Genomic DNA, 24,261 nt, shown 5'->3' on the forward strand with positions numbered 1-24,261 from the left:
TATTATAAATTTATCATTTACATTTATTGTTTACTACATTTGCATATTTTAACATTTTAGTTATTTGACATTATATTTTAATACTATTTTCATAGGAATATAATAATTTAATTCGAATTCGTTTACAACGTGAATAAAAACTATTTTAAATTTTCTTTGAAGTGAAATGTATATTTATATAGTTGAGGGTTCATTCCCTCGTAATATATATTTTTGTTTGTTTACGAAAAATGTTTTTCCTCCTTTAAAAAAAAAAATACTTGAATAGAAAGGAAGATTTAATGATTTCAACCAGAAAAGTCATAAATCGGCACAAGTAGGAAAACAAGCTCATAAGAAAGGACAGTTAAGCTAAGAAATTAACATATTTATACATTTGCTTTTTGAACTAGCTGATTTTGTTGTCTGATTTGGAAGCAATATTCTCCAAGCACTTTTCTTTAATAATAAAATGTTTCCGATGCATTTTATGGATTCATTCTTTTCCAAAGTATTTAAAATGCAACTCTAGCACTCAAAACGTATAGATTGTTTGTAAAAATTATGTCTCCATGAAGATATAAAATTTATTTTGGTAGTCGTATTTTGTTTCAAATGACAAAAATTTTAATATATAGTTATTTAAGTTTATAAGGAAAGTTTTATTTTACCACGTTTACATTAACTTGCCTTCGTGTATGTCTGTTTGGGTGGAATTTTGCAATCGATTTTAAAATAACTTCCCGACTAGCTACAGACTTCAAATTTGGCACTTAGTTCAGAATTGGATGACAATGCATGAAAATGAAGAAAAAGAAGACATACAAAGTAAAATAAAANAAATCGTATAGACTCACTAGAGATTGTCTTTTGTTGTCGATTCGATTATTTCAAATTAGTGTCAGATGTCAGTTGAAAAGTTTTGTGTACAGTGAGTGAAAAAATTGAGTTTTGTAAAGTGCGTACAAAAAAATAATAAAAATAAAAAATAATATTTTTAAAAGCCACGTTTTTGTAGTGGAGAATAATAGTTAAAAAATAAAAATTTGAAAAACAAAAAACATTATTTATTTTGTTTTTTTTTATCTTTATTTGCATCTGTATCTTTTTGAACTTGTTAATGGTATAATAAGAGCAAACTACGTGAAGTTAGCTAGGTTCTTTACACTTAGATTTTGTTTACTTTCTTTCTAGATTAATTAAAAATAATAACATAATAATAAGAAGAAAGCAACTAATTGAAACTTTTTTAATGTACTAAATGAGTCATTTTAAGGTTAATTAATCTCATTTATGAGATAAAATAAATTAAAGAAATGTACTCTAATAAAAAATTAATAAATCAATTTAAATTAATTTAAGAATTTTAATGCTAATTCAACTAATGAAATTAAAACAATATAAACCAAAATAGAGTAATCAATAATTCAATTAACTGATTGCAACATTATTTAACTAAAATAAAGTAATCAATCAATTTCAATAATAAAATTCAAACACCCTTCATTTAATTAATCAAACAGATGGATTAAAAATATTAACTAAATTGGATAAATCATTTACATAATTTTTTTCAATGCTAATACATTTTGCCATTGTGGTTTTTTTTTCTTCTTTATGAATTAAAAAATGATTTTTCTGAAAATATATCTCGTCAAGCGCATGTTTGTGTACTTGATTTTTGTCCCTTTTGTTGAAATTTTTAGTTAGAGTGAAAAATTATTAAAAGGAGATTTGATTTAGGTAAACTTCTGGATTATTTCTTAGTTTCGAAATATCATACTATTTGAGTCTTCTGAGTGTTGCTTTATGAATTAAAATATCGTACAATAAGCAAAAAGAGCTAAAAATTAAAAATTATAAATTAAGTATTAAAAACAATTGAAAAATTACAAATCAATTAGTTTTAAATAAGTGAAATTAAAAAAAAAATTTTTTGCTTTTTAAAATTTTTCTTTTTAATATACATATTTTGCCATTATTTGATCATTCTCTCAGGTAAACTACAACTAGCGTAGACTTTATTTCTAATTACTGAAGTTTGGATTTTGATGACAAATTCATTTTTGGACTTCATCTCTTTCGGAGCATTTTTAGGTACTTTAATACGTTTTTCGAGATAAAGGAGTCCCGCAGTGGACTGATCGTTAAGACACGGTTCCCAGCAGATCACCGAAGTCAAGCATCACTGGTTACGGTCAGTGTGCGTGTGGGTGACCACTTGGATCAGTCTACGTAGGGACCGAGGGTGTGCGGTATTGGTCCTCGTTAAACTGTGCTACCGTAAAGTGCTCGACTTCGCGCGCAGGTCGTCGGGCTACCGAAGCGGGGGTGCCATCCCCTCCGCAGAGGATCAAAATTGTGATGGCATGTCTTCGGAACATCCTCCGGGATGTTTCCCAGACCGTCGCCAATAGCCCATTGTGCAGCTCTAGTGCGACGTAAATTAACAACAACAACAACAAATCGAGATAAAGGAATATATATTTTTGATTTTAGAGCAATTTTTTTTCACTTTTAGCACATTTTTTAAAAATATATTGTAGTTCATTCTTACAAATTTCAGACATTTTAACTGAGCTATACTAATTTTCTTCAAAGTTCATTTTCCTATAATGTCCTTCAAAGTTCATTATCCAATAAATTCTGAATTTTTGTTATTATTGCATTAACCATTTGATCTCAATGAAAATTACATCTTAATTTCTCAATATATTATATAATTATGTGTTATATGACATTTTAGGAAATTTATCACGTTTTAAATTGAAATTTTGTTTAATTAAAAAGTCCTTTTTATTTTAAGGGTATTTTTTGCTATTTTCAGTGGCATTTTTGCTGTTTTTGAGCACTATAAAAATATCAAATTAAATTACAGTATAAAGTACTGTCACTTTGGGTGCATCATTCATAAAATCCATTTTAACCTTGAAATATTAAATCCGTAAATTTTCCAGTAATATTTATTTGATTAAGATGATTCGGTGATTTTACGATAATTATCGTTGTAAAAACTACTGTAAGTCAGATTTTTATTTCGTTACATTTTCTGGTAAAAATGAATTTCACGGTAAAAAGTATCGATACCCTGAGTTCAGTTACTTTTTACCGTAATTTGATCCGGAATTTTTTTTCAGTACTTTTTTTTACAGTTTTTTACATTTTTCGAGATTTTTTAGATCCATCCAAATTTGTTCTCTAAAAATTGCTGAGGAAAAAAATTTTTTTTCCATGCTTTTGCGTAAGACATTCGAAAGAGTTAAATTTTAAGCAGGCTTCATGTCTTGCCAAAAATATCTGCACTTTCCTAAAAGGCATCGGCAAACGTAAATCAAACATTTGACGGATGCAACCATTGTTCTTCGTTGTGGCTACAGTTTTTTTCTTTCTTCTATATTTTTGCTTTGTTTTGTTCAAGAGTACGTGAACACCGCTTTCACTTACTGCAGACTTTTAATTCAAATAGCAAAGGTTGACATTGTTCCCATTCCTACGTCTATAGAAATGATTCACTTAAAAATAAGAACAAGAATGCATGAACTCGTAAATTTTAGTACAAGGCAAAATAATAAATGTACATAAAAATTATTCGCAAATAATGACCAGCCCAGCCTACAGGATCAGCTTAAATGATTAGCCAAAAATAAAGGATTTGCGTAAATGTGTCATGTTATGAAAGTTTTTTCAGTTTTAAAATTACTTTTAATTTTTTATTATACATTTTAATAATGACCGTAAAAAGTTTGAATAGTTAAGATAGACAAATTTTCAACTCCAAATTTAATCTACATAATTTTAAATGACGAAATCTAAGACAGAAAAGAATCGGCCGAACATTTCTTGGAAAACGAATTATTAAAAAATACGACTTAATTAAAGTGGCTAAATACGCAAAATATGAAATTAACATTAAAGGGTCAAAGTTTCAACCGCATCGCTGCCTTAACCATTGGGACCATATTCTTATGATTGCGCTTATTCCTCATGTTTCGAGGATCAAACTCAAATTCAACGGAAGGAAAAAAGTTAAGTTTATTTTCACTCTAAGAAAAAAAGTATGGTGAAAACTTCCAGAATATGATCAAATTTGCCGTGTTTTTGGCTCTATGGAAACACCAAAAGCTCGGTTTTCCGAAGCTAATGAGTAATGATTTTTTGTAAAATTAACAATAGAATGTGGTTTTATAATAAGTGATAAAATTTGGTAAATGAGGTAATAAGAGTTATAATTTTATAAGCCAAAAATTTCCCTGTTATTAAGCCGTATCAAAGCCGTATTAACCGCATGATTAACCGAATACTTAGTATGTGAAAATCAGACCATTAAATCAAAAGTTATATAGGTGAGTTATTGCGCATTTAATGTGTCGTATACTTGAGGATATACAGCCCTATTAAATTTATTCAATTATATCAGGCTTACCCTAGATTAAATTACATATGCTGGGTGAAGTAATAGGCAGCAAAAATGACAACATTCTGGATCTGAAGTTAGTTTTTAAGCTAGTACGCAATCAAGATTTTATCAAAATTCGGCGATTTATGTTTGAGATCAATCAATTTAAAAGTAAAATTAAATTAATCAACATCATATTTTTAAATTTGATTAATTTAATTTTGATAAGATTAAAATAATCAAAAGTATCTGATGAAATTAAATGACATTTTTTATGCAAGATCTGTACATCATTGCTTACTTAGCAAGAAAATTTACTGCTATATCTGTGGCATACGTTAATGACAATGCAAGGTCTTCCTTAATAATCATCTATGAATAATACATATTTTATAAATCTAGATCTAGAATGATGCCAACTAAAGAGCCGTCGTGGCTCAGGGTATAAGGCGCCCCCCTCCCAATGAGGTGAACTGGATTCGAATCCCGGCGAAGGCTGGTTTATTCGAATTCCGCACCCAGCTCGCACCGACCGCAGTTCTGACGTAAAATATCCTCAGTGGTAGACGGATGATGGGTTAGAGTCTCCTTGTCATCAGGTAAACCATGGGAGGTTTTCGTGGTTTTCCTTTCCATGTAACGCAAATTCTATCAAAAAGTCCTCCACGAAAGCAGATTTCTCCCAATACTTGATCCAGGAGTTCCCTTGTCTTCTGGATTGGGTTCAAAATTACAATGCTGCGCAATTGAACATTGGTAGCCGTAAACTGAAAATTCAGTCGGCTGTTCAACGACTGTTATTTAAAAAAAATAGAAAAAAAAACTAATTACGCAAGGAAAAGAAAAATCTTTATAAAAATCTGACGAGTCGCCGTTGAGGAAGATTAAAAGCATAAAAATCATCGTGATTTCTAAATGAAATTTAAATGTGTTTTCAATAATCAATTTTTACCTGTTCCAAACTTCCTCAGTCTATTAAGCTTTTTCCGTAACTAAAAAAAAAAAAAAAAAAAAAAAAAAAAAAAAAAAAAAAAANAAAAAAAAAAAAAAAAAAAATTAATACAATCGAACAATAGACACATTAGTTGAGAGAATCGATCATCAATCCCATTAAAACTATAATACAAAAAATCAAACGGTTTAAAATATTATTTCAATTAAGAAAATTAAGATAATTGGGTATAATATGAAAAAAACACAACTACTTCGATTTAGTAGGAACAACATATGACGCAATGCTAAACGAATGGAATTTAGTTGTTGTTTATTTAGTTATTGTTATTAGTAGTTGTTATTATTTGTTTTAGTTGTTGTTGTTTATTTAGTTGTATTTAGTTTCAATAACTTTTCTTTATAATGCAATAAAATCTGGCGAGCAGCTATTTAAACGATCGAACACTTCGTTTGTTTATTTGTGGCTTGAAGTTAGGCTCGCAGAAAATGCCGTTCATGGGTTAAATTTAGTAGGAACAACACAACCTGTGACGTAGGCTATATTATACCCAATTCTCGTTAATTTATTTTTCAATATCTTAAGAATTGAATCAATCGATACAATAAAAAAAATTGGTTGATAGAATGAGAGAAACAAACTTTTTGAACTTTGACTATACCGGAACCGTTAATGCGCACACAGCCTAATTACTAATTCCACTAAATTGTAGAAAGTAATTCATTGCGCACTTTAACGGATTATTCTAGTTAATCTGCGGATAAGCTAGATTATGCTAGATCACGCAGTTTGCAATTTACTATCACAATTTCTTTTTTTTTTTTTTTTTTTTTTTTTTTTTTTTTTTTTTTTTTTTTTTTTTTTTNTTTTTTTTTTTTTTTTTGGAAAAGTGCAAATTTTTAAACGTCTTCAAAATACTCTGCTACAATTTTTAAAGTAGTTATTATTTCTTTCCTTATCACCTTTTTCCAAAATAATTTTACTACTCGAAAACGACTTTCTTACCCTGTCTACTTATTCATTGCGGGAAAACTTCAAGTGATAGTTAGTATGTTTTAAAATAAAGAGCTTAAAAATAAAGAAAAGGTTTCTGGCACGCTTCCCGGGGTTCGTCTCCATCAAACAGACTGTGTTAGACACAGAAAATAATTCCAGTTGTGTCGCACTCCTTTATTTCTGCGTCATCCGGATTTTCCACCTCATTTCACTCTCTAGCAATATTTGTTTTCTGTTGCTAATTGGAACAAATTTACTTTGTCAACACGCGTAAATTAATAAGTTTCAAACGTGTCGTTTAAAAAGGTATATATTTCAGAAAAATATTTAAAATTGTATAAAAATACTCTTTGTATACTTGTTTCAATTTTTTCTTCCAATCGAAATAATTTCTTTCTATCATTTTTAATATTTCTAAATAATTTTAAAAATAAAAACGAATTTAGGGAATTCTTTTATTTCAGCTACTTATAATTATCTTTAAGCTGATAATAGAAGGGATAAAAGATTTTGACTATACATAAATATATGTTACTTAGAACAACACAAAGAAGTATCAAAAGATAAATACTCGTTATTAAATGGAAATATGGAAAGCGAATGACATGCATAAGACAACAAACGAAAGTTTTTGATGTTACTGAAAGAATTGTACACATAATAAACAATAATCTTACCATTAACTCGAAAAACTGACTGCTTGAGTTATAACATCTAAAAAATAGAAGAGATAAACATTAATTGTCAAATATAAAAAGTAAATTGAGAATAGAAGAGTTATACATTTATGACTATACCTAAATATGACAACATTTAACTTACCATTAACTTACAATTATCCGGGTGCAGAACTTATATTAACACAAAGTGAAAATGCCATTAAAAAAATTTGCTCAGTATTCTGCCAAAGGACCGATATCGAGTAACATGGATAAGGCAACAAACAGCAATTATCAATTATTGTTATTATATTTGTGTAACAAATTTACAATGCTATTTTATTTTATAACCGCCGTTGAGCCCAATTTTGAGTTTATGACTCCAATGTTGAAATTCGTTGCCTAGTAATTGTGAATCCAATCCAAAAAGCAAATAAACTCCTGGATCTAAAATTCAAAGAAATTCGCCTTCGTGGAGGACTTTTTTGAGGGAACTATCCTACATGGTGATGAAAACCCCGAAAACCTTCCATGATTAGCCTGATGAGAAGGAGACTCGACCTTATGATCCATCAACCACTGAGGATATTTTACGTCATCACTGTGGTCGGTGTGAGCCGGATGAAGAATTCGTATCAACCAGCCGTAGCTGAGATTCGAACCTGGGTAACTTTTTTGTGAGGCGAGTGCTCTGTCCGTAATATCCTGATAATTTTATGCTTAAATGAATAATGATCTAACTTGTAACTTGAAGAGTTGACCACTGAATTATAATACAGACTGATAGCCTTTCAACATTAAATGTCCAAAAAAATCGACAACAGGCATAGATAATCTTATAAATTTAGAAAAGGGGGAGAAAAAAAACGAGGGATTTTTAATTATTGCAAAATCAACAAATCAAATATTTACAAAAGATTTTCAAAAATATTGGATTGATGATGGCTCAAGATGATGATAGCATAAATGTACATAAATTTGACTGTGAAAAATCAAATTTTTGTTTCATAAAATATGATTTTTTATGTACCTTATAGTGTTTTAAAAAAAGATCTTTATAGTTAGAACATCAGTTGAGCTCGTTCATAACGAGAACTCTGTGACAACAGCCCTCTCTTCCCTATGATGTTGCGAGCTTAAATGACTGTGGACCATCTCTACCCTATCTATTAACTCCCATTATTGGAAGGCTAGAGAACTTTATCCAATTTTTTAGCTTAATTTTCCCTTACTGTTTTTCTTTAATTGTTCACTTTCATTTGCGCATACTTTGCTTATTTCTAATTCTTTAGTTCCATTTGTGTATCTCCCATCTTGTGAAAAGAACTCTGTTCATTTCTCGCCCACTGCATTTTAAATTAAAATAAATAAATAACTATGAGAACGTAGGGTTCATAAGATGCTCGTTGAATCAAGGTGCTCGTTAAACCTGAATAGACCAAAATTTTCAAAACTTTATCCCATAGTGTGCAAGAACGAAGTAAATTTTAAGTTTTAAATGTTTGGCTTACTTCTTAAAACTTTTCCTTACAATGATAGAAATAATGTTTCGGTTATGTTATGATTGAATCAAAACAATTGTTCTACAGATCATTGTAACAAGTATACATAAATATATATAACATATATTGGAAACAATTGTTTTATAGCAGGAAGCTTTAACTTTTAAGTTGTTGCAAGCATATCAAATTGTTCATAGGAACTAAGACGTTCTCGAGGGGGAAAACTTTATTTATTTATTTATTGCTTTTTATAGTAAAAAAAAACATGTTTTAGCTAGTTACTCAGTTTCTATATTTTCCATATTATTCCATAGTTTCAAAAAAAAATTTTTTTTTTTTTTTACACTCGATGAATGTTAAGTATGGTGAAATCATTTTAATTTATTAATGTTTCAAATTAACCGCACCTAATTTATAATGTATCTGAAGACTGAATTTCACGTTAACTTAAAATAAAGATCCCCTTCGCACAACTTTTGGGTTGTTCAATGCCATATTCTGTGAGCTTTTACACCACAGTTTTTTTCAGGTGCAGAAAAAAATTGAAAAATTATCTCTCGCATCCCAAATGTCAACAGAAAAATTTGAAATTTCGTCCACCGCCGACGCATAATCTGTATATATGTTACCTTTAAAGTGTGAAAATCCATCATTTTATAGGATAACTATAGGTATTTCATGAAATAACTAGATAAGTCAATTAAAGTATGTAAAACTATTAAATTCTTCCAAGTATGAAATACGACACTCGAAGGTTTTCTGAACCGGTTCTAACTGCTTCAGAAAGTTTTGAACTGTTTATAGCTGCTTTGCAATGACGTGTGTGTGTACGCTCCCCGTTGCTTTTAGACGTATTTAATATGAGCAATAATAAATGATATTATCTGCTTTTCCTTATTATTTATCAATTAATCATCCCCAATAGGAATAAAATGTCTTTTTCGAGAGATTTCTTTAGCTATTTTTTAGCTAATTAATTTATAAAATAACTTTAACGTTGTTTATTTTTCACTTTAACGGTCTATCAATATTTATTTCATAGAATAACTAAGTAAAGTTTGAAATTTTTCATCTATTATATACTTTAACTGGCTTGTCTAGTTATTTCCTAAAATACCTAGTTATTCTTTGAAATAACTGAATTATACACTTTAACGGTAACATATATAAAAGACGAAGTCCTTACTCGCTCACAAATTTTATGGAAATTAATTATCTGTCAAATTGGCTGAAAATTTTGTGTGTTGTAGTTAACATTCTGATCAAAATTTCTCCATGACACAATGTTCAAAAATTGATAGCTTCCGAGATGCATAAAGCCTCAAACATAAATAATAATTCTCAATTCTCTAATTATACCGTCACACCTAATTAACCAAAGTGCACCACATGGAGGTAGTCCGATCGGAATTTGCACGTGTTATAGTACTCATAAGGGCTGATTGTTTAGTTATCAATTATTTGAATATTAATAACATTTTGTTGATGAGGTTGATTCGCTGCATCATAGATTCATTCTATGATGCATCTCAATACCTATAAGCCATATGCATCAAAACAATATGCATTTCAGGAATCATATAACACGCGCAATGTGTGCATAGTGGCAGGACAATGTGGGTCAACAAAGCGATTTCATGCCAGGAAAGGTCAATATGTGCAATTTGTGCTGGCTCAAGAGAATATGGGACTGTGAAGCCTGAAGCGGTGAGTCCATGAAGGCGGACCAGCTGGTCTCCGAGGCGGCTAGTATAGGAATATAAATCGACACAATAAGAATAAGTTTCTGTTTAATTTTTGATAAAAAATAAAAACATATTTGATGTTTTTTCCCCCTGCAAAATTATGCTTTTTGATGCACTTAAATCACAAAAAATGTTTTGTACTTAATTACTCAACAAAAAAAAGGCTTTAGCAATCTTACTATATATTCTATATTACATGAAATTTGTGCCGAACTTATACCAACCAGTATAATCCAAATAATAAAAGTTGTAATTATATAAAATAAGTAATAATTATTGAAATGTGAGAATAAAGCAGAAAATAAAAAATAAAAAAATGAAAAACATTCAGAGGAATAAAAATCTGACTTTTGTGCGAATGTAATCAAAACTACAAATATAATTGTCAATATCTGCTAATATAATTGTAATACTGCAAATACAATTGCCAATATGTTTTATTGACAAAGATGTCAATACACAACGAGTAACGCATTATTTTTTTTCTACTTAATATTACAATAATACTTTTGACAATAAGTATCTTCTAAGTTAACTATCTATCTAGTTAAAGTATCTTCTATTCTCAAATAAAATAAAATCTCAAGCATATGAGCATTGCTGACAAACTTTTTATAGAACTGTGTCATATCATGTGTATGAATGGTTCGCGCTCTTTCTTAAGTCAGCAATTCAAATATCATTCATTTTTAATATTTTGTGTAAAATAGTAAAATATGTTAAGTCATTGAAAAAACTAATACTTATAAATTGAAGAACTTCAATTATGCAACTGTTTACTTTGTATCTGCAAACCGTGACGCATTCAAGTGGCAAATTCGCAAAAGAGTCACGCATCATTTCGGAAACATGTGATTAGTTTCGCTTCATGTGGGATAAACCAAAAATTTCCATTTAGTTTTTGTAAACATTTCTTCAGAAAAATTCAAATTTGGATATAAAGTTTTTATCATTAATTGTATAACGAAAGCTTTTCAAAAACCATGCTGTTATTGATGTTTTGTGTGTGAAACAAATAGTTGCCTTGCAGAAATTGTTATTGCTTCATTAGTAAGTAAAACATTTGAAATTAGTTTAAAAATGTAGGTATTCAAATGTATTTTTCCATCACTGTACAAATGTATCATTTTTAAAACAAAAAAAAATTCGTTTATAAAAAAAGTTTCATAATTCCGCTTTTTTTTTCATTATTTAAAACAGTTATATCATTCCTTATTTTCTATTTAATAAAACTCCTTGTCTATAAGTTGAACTTGGTACCTCCATAAATTAAAAAATAACTCAAATTTGAAAAAGTCAAACTTATGTCTTATTTTTTCAAAAAGAAATAAAGAAGAAATGGAAACTATGGAAATTAAGCACCACTTTAGACAATTGAGCCGCTCAGAAGCCAATGCGGTTAAGTCCATTTTTTGATATTTTCTGATTTTTGGAAATTTTGATGAAATAAATAATAATCTTCTTAGTTATTAAAGGATTTACTCGTTGGTTACTTTTTTCTAGGTTAGACAGCAATTTTTTTAATAGCTTCTGAATATATTATATAATAATTTCAAAAGCCGTTGTGAATAAGTCCACCTTTTATCAATATTTTTTATACATAAACTTTGAAATAAAAATTAAATTCTTCTTCTTCTTTCGATATTTGTTGGTAACACTGAAAAACAAGAAATTCATAGTAACCAGGGTTGCCAGACGTAGTATTTTTAATACTGTGGTAGTATTTTTTCACCAAAAAAAGGGGTATGGTATTTTTCGTAGTAGTATGGTATTTTTTATTTTTTTAAAAATTTTTTTTCATTTCCTAAAACAAAGAAAAGTGCCACTTTAGTTTTGAAGTAAAAAACAATTTTTGAAATAATCCAACAGTTTATTTTCTATTAGTCACTGTATCTAGTGATGATTGAGAAAAATCGAAGTTCGTTTATACTAGAAGACATAAATTTCTTATCTTTTTCAACTGCCAAAAGGTATAAGTCCTAAAATTTTTAAGATGCTGTCATTATTTCAATAAATACTTACGTTTTTATTTACACATCCTGTACATATCTTGTTTTTTTGCAGAGTTTACACCTCGAAAAAAGACTTTATACACTTTTCTAATTAAATTAATAAACCAAGAATTTTAAAAACTAATGTATCAAAAAACATTAATTTTCTCAATTTTTGTGTTTTGGACTTAACCGCATTGGCTTCTGAGCGACTCAATTGTTTTGTGCTTATATGTTGTTTATTTATATTTTAATCAGTCATGCAAATCGTTGTCCTCTGTCTCAGTTACTGCAATTCTCTGTGCTGATATCGATTTCCCTCGTTAACTAAATGAATATTTCGAAATTGAAAATCAAATTTACATTTATAGTGAAAATGGAAAAATAACGCTTTTATGAATAAACAATAAGACATTTTTGCCAGTGTCTTTTTTTACTCACATTCAAAATAGTAATTACAATTGATAAATTGGTTCATTTTAATTCATATTTAAATAATTCATTATTTTCTTTCTTTTACACTCATATAGAAATCAAAAGAAAAATTTAAAATAAGCTTAAGAAATTACAAAAAATAAGAGAGTTGTTTTAAAATTATTAATTAATAAATAAATAGATGTAAGTAGAAATGAAAAAACAGACGCATTTGAAGACCCAATGGGGAAGAATGATTTTTTTCCATTTTTCCCAAAAATGACGATTGGATCGCCATCTGCTGTCTCTTTTAATTCATGTTTAAAATAGTTTAAAAATTCATTGTTTTCTTTCTTTTACACTCATTTAGAAATCAAAATAATTTATAAAATAAGCGTAAAGAATTATAAAGAAGAGTTGTTTCAAAATTATTAATTAATAAATAAATAGGTGTAAGAAGAAATGAAAAAACTAACGCATTTTGAGATCCAAGGGTGAAAAATGGTTTATGTCCATTTTTCCCAAAAATGACGATTGCATCCTCATTTGTTGCATTTTGAGGATTACTAAGTTTCGACAAATCAATTACATGGAAGATCCCCGAGAGTTATTACATTTTGAAGATAGGCCATGTTAGGGCAAAACAGTTCATGTCCGCGTCTAGACAGGCGAGCAAAGAAAAACATAGTGAAGAAGAATATGCTTTTCTTTGCTTGAAAGAAGTTCTACAGAGAAAGTATTGATTGGGAGAGGAATTTCGAGGAAAAAACAGTTCTTGTCCAACTACCGATTTTAAAATTTTATTTTTTCTCAACATCAAAAATTGCATTTACTTTTTTCAATTTTTGGAGGGATCTCAACAAATGCTTATTATATTCATGTACATTTTTATTTTTATGATTTCAGTCCTATGCTAGCTCCTGATCAATCTCATACCTTTAAATTCGTTTTTACACAGAATCAACTTTCATTGACATAAATCATTTTTCCCTTTGGTCCTCATTTATGTAATGTGTTAAATAAGATAAAGGAAATAAAGCTCAGTTTTTCTTTTATATAGATATCAAAATCATTTCAAAGATAAACATAAAAATAATATAGGCATATTAAGTTGTTCTAAAACTATTTATAAATAAATAATCAAATCTAAGAATAAATAGAAACTAATGCATAAATGCATCACTGTGTTGTGTAAGGTTAAAATGGAACTCAATTTCACACTCATATGGACACAAAAATAAATTTAAAAATAAGCGTAAAGAATATTAAAAATATAACAAGTTGTTCTAAAACTATTTATAAATAAACACGCGAATATAAGAATTAAGGACAATTAATGCATTTATGCGTCAGTGTGTTTAATAAAGGACAAAACGAAGTTCAATTTTACTGTTATATTTTAAAACAAATATTTTAAAAACAAACGTAAAGTATAATAAAGATATATTGTTTTGCTTCATAACTACTTAGATATAAATGCGCAAAAAAAGAGGAATTATAAGCTTCACGTAATCTATTTCAGAACATAATTTTTGCATCTATTCTTTAGAAAATTAACACTTTTTTCGTCATATAAAGAAAACTTGCAATCATCAGCATCATTAGAAGGAATATAATTTATATTTATTGAGACAAATCGCTATATTATAACTCAGATTATATATTGAGTTTTTTGCGTTATGTTCTTGTATTCTGTATTCTGCGATGTAAACCTATTGTGGGTAGTAAAAAAGTCGCCAAAGGAAGTGAAAGGGATAATAAAGTCAAAAGAAAAGGACATTATTTCTTATTAAACGGAATTTATAGTTGTCGTTTTCCTTTATGAGATGGAATAGTTTATACGTATATTTGAGACTTTTTCTTTCATACAATTTACATAGAACGAAATTTGTTAGTTTTAAAATCTTTAAAATATAAAAAACTTATAATTTTAAAGAATATTACGCTAAATTTAAAAAAAAAAAACATCACACGCTTAAAAAATTTTGACTCAATGATAGTCACTATGTCTACTAACAAGCTATCGTCATGATTTAAAAGATACGCTTAAATATACTAATTGATTAATAGTTACTATTTTTGTGTGAATTGAAAAGAAAATCAGACCAAAAGTATACTTTACCAAAAAATATCTGAAGAATATGTAAATTCTAAAATAATCAAAATCTTAAAATCTCAAAGGAAATGCTATTTTTAGTTTTATTAGTCATTACTGCTGAACTACATTGATGAATCAAAATAATTTTCTTTTATTTATAAATTTCACTAGCTCGAAAATCTTTCAAAGAAATGTTATAGTAATTACTTGTTATTTTATCAGATATTTAATTTGATATGTATGTGCGTTTCAATTGTGTTTAAAGATCGCAAAAAGTTGTGAAAAGGGCAGATTACTCCAAATCAGGGTAGGGAACATACAGGCAACATGTCATCATTGCCATTTGGGGAATACTGTTTTTTAGTATTTCAAATACTTTTTGTTCTTTTATTACTATATAATAAATTTAGAGAATATTTTTCGATTAAGAGGATATTTTTGGAACTTTTTTTGGGGTATTTGCATTGCGCACTGAAAAGGATTTTAAATCTTTTTTTTTTAATCTTTTGTAATGTTTCTCCAAATGTTAATTTTATCTTCTGAAAATGATGTCTTACAAAATATTACCAACAATGAAATAATTAAGAGATCTGCGTAGTGCATAACTCTAATAATGTTGTTTAAGTAAAAAAATCTATCTGTGTATTTATCTATTTATTTTGTTGAAATGAGGAATCGTCTAAATTTGGGGTAGATTTAGCCCCATCAGCTTCAGGGGAATAAGCAACCGTTCTTCAAATAAAATGTTTTGAAACAGTTAAGAATTACGCTATTATCTACATAAAAAATTAGAAAGATATAACGGTACACGAGTAAATAGACTCATGCAAGCTGGCTTCGTTGTTAATCAAAGATAAGAATTAACATCACCGTCAAAAGATAGATTTTACCCATTGGCAAAATGGGTCTTGTTTTGGGTTTTATGGCGTACGCACTTTATTTGGACATCATTACACTTTTCAACTGTGTTCAAGAGTAATAGTAAACAGTGCGCATGCGTCGTCATAGCATGCGCTGCTATGGCGACCACTGCTGTTTTTCTTTTTATTTTCACTAGCAGTCATTTTTAATGTATTTACGTAATAATAATTTAAAGTACTCATATATTCTTTTATTATAACCTTATAATTAGTGTCTTGACGGTGATTTTAATGTGAATGCGAATACTGATGAAGGAAAAGTATTCTGTGACGTCATGAAACATGTATATAGCTATGATTTGAAAATGAATCCGACGACAAACATCAATTGAGACAGTTTTTGCAACCCACGCATGATTTGAAATGTTGCGGCGTCTATCGGAGTCAAACCAGAAAAAAAAGCATTTGACCAAGGGGTAACCAGTGATAGTAATAAAGCGATTACAATATTTTTAATTTTTGCTTTATTTCTTATTTCTAAGATTTTTTTTCTATGAAATAATAAAAAATATGGAATGCTAAAATAATAATTTCTTTGTATTGATTTTAAAAGATCAAATATAAATTATTATTTTAATTTATCATAAAAAAAATGCAGCTTTTTTGAATAAGCAACTTCATATTTGATTGATTTTTAGTTGCGATCTTTTGATCTTGGTGATTTCAACTTATTACTTTTTCGAGTAGGTAAACCAGTTTCAGCCGGAGTGAAAACTTGGCAAATAAAAGTGAACTTCAGCTTTAATAATCCTGACAACGCGTTACGATAGTAAGGAGTGAAACGTTAGAAAGATTGATTAAGTGTTTTTTTGAAATTTTTGTGAAGCTTTCACATCTCAAATATCACATTTCAATCAATTTAATTAGAAGTCTTCGCAAAAATAAAAGAAAGTACATTCCAATTGCGAAGTAATTTTCACCATTTTGAAATTCTAAAAATAAATATTCAGTTTTGCATGCATGATTACGTGTCGACATATGATATTTGTACTCATCTTAAACTCTGTTTCCATGATCGCGTTGAAGGTTAAAGTTCTGTAAAGAGTTGATTGTTTGTCATAACAACATAGAATCTTAGTAAAAACAAAAATTTATGAACAAAAAACACAAATATATTTAACAAGACATAAAATATTTTTCTAAAACTAAATTTTTATCATTATTACTGTAAAAAAACATTTTAACTTCGAAATAAAGCGTGATATAAAGCGTGACAAATAAAGGTCGTATAACATTACTTGCATCAATAACTTTTCACTATAAAAATAATTTTTTCGCAATATAAGAAAAAATTATCACGGAAAGAACCAACTATTAAACGGGTTCTTAAAATTTTGGAATGTTATAGTTTCCACACTGTAAAAAATTACGAAATTAAGTATCCGCTCTTTGGGTACATCGTCAATAAAATTCATTTTGCCATAAAATCTATTTTTACTCTAAAATATTACGCTGTAATTTTTATAGAAGTATTAATTAGAGTTATTCAGTGATTCTACGCTAATTATTACTGTAAAAATTACGATTTATCAGATTTTTTGCTCCGTAACATGTTCCTACAAAAATGGATTTTATGGTAAAAAGCACCAGCACCCTGAGTGCTATTACTTTTTACTGTAATTTGACCCGAAATGTTTTACAGTTTACTACAAAATAATTGACAGAACTGAATGACAAATGAAATCCCTCTATAAAACAGTCAATTTTCACTCTAAAGAGGAAATTCTTCTACTATATATTAGTTACTTTACAGACATACTTTATATTGGAAAGTATACTGCTCTGTAAAACGAATATATTCTTCTTAGAAATGGAATACTTTGAATTTTAAAATAGAATACATTCCACAATAAAAGGATTGAATGCTAGAAATTTCGTTCTAAAATGTAGTCTTTCCAATATAAAATGAAATTCTTTCGAGTGTACAACAGAGAGTTTCTAATATAAGACACATTTTATGCTATAAAGCGCTTATTTTTTACCTTGCAATTAGATTCTCTCATAAAATTATTTCAGGCTGGGAATTTTGCTATAAAACGGTTATGATATTTTTGAATTATTTTTTTGTATACTAGTTTTAAATATCGTAAAGACTATACTGATTTTTCTCTGGCCTATTGCAAAAAACTTCCTTCGAATAGGATTTGAAAAACCGAAAGTCTGATGATGAAAATGTAAAAGAAACGAGTGTTTAAAAGTAATTTAAGTCAACTTTATAAGCTTTTGTTAAATGTTAGAAACGTCCCTAAAATAATACCTCATCTACTAATAATTTAAGCAGAAATTTATTCGTTTCTCCTATTCAATAAATTACAAAAAGTATTTTCAAAGTTAATTTTGTAATCATTTCACCAAAATTACTTAAATTAGATGTTCTAAAAAATTAAACATCTTGAGATTTACTTAAAAAGAAAATACCCTCATTTTATAATTGGTATTAGTTATAGTTGTAATGCACAATAACAAACATGTTATTCATAACAACTACAGAAAATTTTATTTTATTTGAAATTTTATATTGAATTTAAGCATTTAAAAGTGAAGCATAGTTTGTGCACGTCAAGGTTAAAGAAGATTTAAAACTACAAAATATATAGGAACTCTAAGAGAAGTAACAGATATTAATTAGTTTGCCTTTCTAAGAACAATACACAATTTTTTTTATTATTTGAGTGCTATAATTGGTGTGGCGTAATACTACTAATACAGAATGGTGGAGGTGAAAACAAACAAGTTTGAACAGAAGCAAAGGGGCCATTATTTTTTCTTATCTTAATGCATTACTTCGTTTATTTCATCTAATCTGTTTGGCAAAGGTGCCAGTCACAGCCCACGTATCCTTTAGTCGGAACACATCGTCGAAGAAACAACGCAAAGTTATTTTCTGTATTTAGTTACTGATTCTGTACCTCTGACGAAACTACACTTCATTTGATTAAAGAATAGTTTAACTAATAATGAAGACGAAGATCTTCAAAGCAGAAATTTTATTTCGGATGCTGATTTCGGATTGTTCATCTCATAGATAATGCCCAGTATAAAATAAATATAAAAATAGAATTTTAACTAACTATGTCCTTTTATTTAATTTTGAACACATTTTATTTTATTTTGTTATTTAAAATTATGTAGTATGAAATAATGTAATAATTTGCACAGATTTCAACTTTAAAACCTTTGTTTAATAAATTATATAATAAAAATTAGTATTTTTAAAATTTTTTTTTACATGGATTCTTTTTGGCTAAAAGAGTTTTATAACTGTGAGTAACCATCCTGAAAAAATTATTACCTCCCATGTTTTGAGAGTCACATATCTAAATTCGTGAAGAAAAAAAAATGCATTTGAAAGAAGTACGTTTTTTTTTTGTCCCATTTCGTAAATGACTTAAATTTTTTCTGCAGAATCTGCAGAAATTGATTAGCATATATATATGGTTACAATTGAATCCTGAAAATCCTGAATTGAATCCTTAGCCTGTTAGTACGTGAAAATTCATTTGAAAATTCGATCCGCGTTATATTTTGGGCAATTTAACATTTAAGGTCACAATTTTAAAAACTAGTTTTCATTTTAAAAATTATTGCAGAATCACAGACCAAATAAATGTTCATTAATAAAATATTTAATTAATATTTTTTCTTAATTTTAAACTATTTTTAAAATATTTTTGCACCATACTATCGTTTATTGAAACTCTAAAGCCGAGAATGAAACATGTAAATTTAATCAGTACTAGACGATAAAAATAATAGATTTTAAAAACGCGTCATAACTAATTGGTCACTAATTGTGGTGGAAGAAGTATTTTCACGAATATTTTTAATAAAACTTTAGAATGTATAATACTTAGAATATAATACTTAGAGTATAATATTTATAAATACTTTGGAATATAAAATGTTTATGGATAAAATCAATGTTTTTATTGTAAGAATGTTTGTTTTTAAAGTAATAGATGTAAGTGAATAATTTTTAAGAACACGTCATTAATATTTTTTAAATAAAATGCACATGTACGATTTTAAGAACCATGTCATTAAAATTTTTTATTGAAAGATGAGTAATGATCACTTTAGGAGTCAAGTAATTAATTTTTATAGTAAAAGATATTGAGCGATGATTTTATGAAAATGCCACTAATTTTTCTAGTTCCAGATCCAAACTTAGGATTTTAAAAACCATATCATGAAGTTTATAATAAAAGATAGTCACAGATAATTATATAAGTAACGTAATTAATTTTTATAATAAAAAATAAGATCAACGGTTTTAAGAACGTGCAATTCATTTTTATAACTCGATCTGATAAAATACAAGATACAAATTTATTTTAAGAGACATTTCATAATTATAAGTAACAGATACAAATGCATCAATTGGAAAACCATGTTTTTAAGGGAACTTAAATAATCATTACTAATTTTTATTTGCCAACTTATGTTATCTTCAAAATCGGTATAACATAATTAATGATTGAAAACGGGAAATTACTGCTTCAAATGTTAATTGAATTTAGTCGTGTGACATATTTGAGACTTTTCACCTTTTTCAATAGCTTCCTTTATTGCAATGGATAGTGCAATCACTTGATACCGGAAGTATGAGAGTATGAAAATGTGTGCTCATCGATAGACATTGATTCTAAGTAATTAAATTTAAAAGTTCGTAAACAACCATCTTTCTAGGTTATGCCGGACAAATAAACGCATTTAGCTCAATAGATTCAAGTATGTAATGCTCTTATTATTGATATAGTATCTCAGAATAATTATTTTAGGAAACTTAAAGCTATTTATAAATTATAGGAAAATTTCATTTAATAATTTCAATACGTTAGGATCATGTTTCAAATTTTGCAGTACAACTTAAACACTGTTTGCGCACAGTACTTTAGGATACAAAAAGTATTTGTATAATTCAAATTCTTTAAAAATAATGGTTGAAATAATTTTTTTATCCACATTTTCTTTTTTAAAAGTTATGTATTAATAAAATAAGACAGTTTTTGTAACATATATTATTTTAGAAAGAATGAGTCAGTTTCCCGACATGGAGCTTATGGAGCCCGCAACAAATTGTTTTGACGATGCTGTTCGAAAACAAACCTAAAAGTTTAATAGATTTTCGCCTTGAAAGAAGAGTGGATATATTCTTTTCTGTTCTTTTTGTTGCAAATAAACGATTTTATGGAAAATTCAAACGTTTTGAAAACAAGCCTTTCATTTTAATACAAAATACTTTCCAACACTGTACCGATAATATGTTTTGTCACTTTACGTTAAAATAAAAATTCATGTAAAATACACATTTTGAAATTGAAAATTTGATTTGTGCATTTTAAGTAGAACAATCAAGCCACATTCAATAGGAATGTTCCCTAAGTTTATAAAAATCATGAATTGTATTTTATTGTTCATTAAGATTTTGACTTTTTTATTATAACGCAATTTTCTGAAAAAAATATTTAAAATATTGATAAAAGAATTATTATTAAATTAAAAAAATCAGCAGTAGGACGATTAACATCATTTAACCGTTAAACGATAAATTTCTCAAAAGTAGAAGAAATTTGGAAAGGGCTCCAAAAATTTCATGTTGTAAAGCAGACTTACTTGTTTTAAACAGTTCAAATTTTAAAACGTAATTCTTTCTAAATTTTTTTTATTTTCTTTAAATCATGGTACCTGGCTCGTATATTATGTCGTATATTAAACGTAATAGCGCTATAGTTGCCACTTGCTATAAACTATACATTATCAGAAAAATCGGTTCAACATAAAACCATAATATTTGTATCATTAACCATAATATCTTGCAAATTTGCGACAACTTTTATCGAATTTTAATCGTTTAAATTGAACCTTTTTATCCGGTAATTAAATTTTAAAAAAATAATTTGCATGATAATGTGGTTCGAATTGGCACCGCAATAAAGTTGTAGCAAATTTGAAAGATTTAAGGGTTCAACGTGGTTCTAAGTTTTTTTTTATAGTGTCCGTTCATTTAAGCATAAGTTCATTATTTTTAATAATTTCTAAAACAAATTATCATTAGTTAATTTTGTATATCCCTTTGCTTTTAACATCTTACGAACAAAAGTACTATAGATTAAGTGACCTATAATTTCTAGAGAAAATTAAAAAGAATAGCCAAAAGTTGAAAAAAAAGCTACTAAAAATTTATTTCGCAACAGAAACTACAACTTAAAAATTAGAGAAGTATTTCAAGCAATGGAATAGTTTAAAATCGTTTATTAAAAACATTGCATGTGTTCTTTAACAGTAAAACAATGTGTAATAAAAACCACTGAAGGAGACACTACAGTACATGTAGATGCAGGTTATACATAAACGATAAATTTCCCTTTAACTATTTAAGAAATAATTGTAACTCTTGCATTAAGATTTAGGCACAGAATTTCTTCAGAAATTTAAAAAATAAGGTTAAAATTTGGATTAATGATAAATTCTATTAGGCTGTAAGATAGCGGCATAGATTCTACTTGTACTGCACGGGTAGTAATTGAAACTTACACGGTGGAAAAAAATTCTGGTAAAATTACCGTATTTGTATTTTAATGACATTTTTGTGATGAAATTACTAAATTTTTATCACATGTACTACCAAAAAGCATGGTAATAAAATCATATTTTATTGTTAATTTTTATCGAAAATAATTATCAAAGTGCTTCAATACAAATTACCTTGGTCTTTGGTGTTCCTAGAAGACAATGAACACGGTAGGTTTTACCATACTCTGGTATTTGTAACCGTACTTTCTTTCTCAGAGTATAGTGTCATTAGAATTGCATTGAATGTAAAGTTTAGTAGTACAAGGTCCAATATATTGGTACAGGATAATTTCAATGCAAGATAATTTCAGTTCAAATTTGAACATTTCAACTAGTCAGAAAGTGACTGAAATAAGGAATGGACATAAGTTCTTTCGGAAAATAATGAAGTGATGAATTTTGTAAGTAACGGACAGAAAAATTATTGAAATCTTTAATTTCATCCAGGAAAGAGTTCCAGTTCAAATTTAAGCATTCTAGCTAATCGGAAAGAGTTTAAAATTTTGATTGACTATAAATTCTGTTTAGAAATTAAATTTTTAAAAAAAACTGATAAATTCACCTTACATCCCTCAGGAAACGGTTTGACACCAGGCAATGAGTCCGAAAGTTGTCGAAATTTCGAAAGCAACTTTTTTTCCTCCCAGACACAAAAAGGAGGTGAAAAAAATGTAAAATTCACTAAAAAGACCTTTTGACCAACTTTCCATAGCTTTTTAAGAATAAATGCTCTAAAATATATATTACTTGCAATGAGAGGCAACGAAAGAATAACTTTTCTTCTTAGAACTTGTTACCAAAAAGTAATCTTCAAGTTAAAATTCCAAGGAACTAAATTTGTTATTTTCCCTCTTACATTCCCTAATTGCAATAGTTTTAATTTTTATTTCCACTGGATTATTATTTCAAAGAAAAACGTCCGTGGAAACCTATTTCGCGGTTTCATCATGTGAACGAGATAAATTACTTTAGTTTAAAGTGAAACAAATCGAAGAAAACAATTTTTTCATTCTTTTTTTACTACTGCAATTAGAGACTGCAACTTGACGTAAAGAAATTCCCTCTCAATCATTGGTCGTCAACACTTATTTTTCAGTGTCCACCAGTTTTGTAACAGAGAATTCCTAACAGAACTCAGTAGCCTATTCATAGAATTTGTTTATGAGAGGGCTTTTTCAGCTTGAGCTCAATTTTAGAGAAACTAATTATTCATTTATGCGTTCTTTACTACTACGTGTTCGCGCAGTAAAACTTTGGATAAATATGATCAGATTTGTCTAAAGGTAAGACTTAATTCATGATAGTTTATATTAGCTTAGATTTAATTGAATGAAAACAAATAAATCAAAATTAAAACTCCATGCTGCATCAAACTCATGTTTAATCTTGAAGAAACTAATTTTCATACAAATTTTTTTACTGCTATACGTATTAGCGTGTCAAACCTTTAAGTAAGTATAATCTAATTATTTTATAAATATAGGACTAAGTTAATTAATAGATATTAATGTAGATTAAATACTATACGAATAATTAAAAATTGAAACCTTACGCTACATCTAATCTCTCCAATAAACAATACATATTAGCGTGTCAAACCTTTAAATAAGTATAATCTAATTATTTTATGTATGCAAGACTAAGTGAATTAATATTAATTTAGATTAAATACTATACAAATAATTAAAAATTGAAACCTTACGCTACATCTAAATTCTCCCATAAACAATTCGCTTATAAAACTAACTTTATAACATAAGCTCAATCGTAAGGAAAGTATTTTTATTGTTTTATCAAATTGTGATTTTTATTGTTTTATCAAATTTTGGATAAGTATAATAAAAGTTAGGGGAATTTATTTAAAATAAGAGTTAGTTAATTAATATTAGTTTAGATTGGATATTATTAAAAAAAATTCACATTTAATAGCTCCCTCGAATTGCCTTTCACTTCATCATGTACTGATTAACATTTTTCAAATTTTTAAAATTGAATTCCTATGTTACGTACACATATCGAAAAACTTTTAATAG

The 24,261-nt window shown here is 27.8% G+C and overlaps 1 protein-coding gene across 2 annotated transcripts in view; it reads left to right on the forward strand.

Annotated features, from left to right (window-relative positions):
• Positions 1-24,261, forward strand: part of LOC107455431 (L-type amino acid transporter sobremesa) — a 75,481-nt gene that overhangs the window by 22,566 nt on the left and 28,654 nt on the right. The window contains exon 1 of one of the 2 annotated variants that reach the window (XM_043051878.2): positions 23,344-23,511. The exons of the other annotated variant lie outside the window; for it this stretch is intronic. The gene's annotated coding sequence lies outside the window, so the exon portion shown is untranslated. Of the gene's footprint in view, positions 1-23,343; positions 23,512-24,261 lie in introns of those variants that run through there. 2 annotated transcript variants of the gene reach the window in all.

Source organism: Parasteatoda tepidariorum, chromosome 6, assembly GCF_043381705.1.
Source record: "Parasteatoda tepidariorum isolate YZ-2023 chromosome 6, CAS_Ptep_4.0, whole genome shotgun sequence".
Lineage (NCBI taxonomy): Eukaryota > Metazoa > Arthropoda > Arachnida > Araneae > Theridiidae > Parasteatoda > Parasteatoda tepidariorum.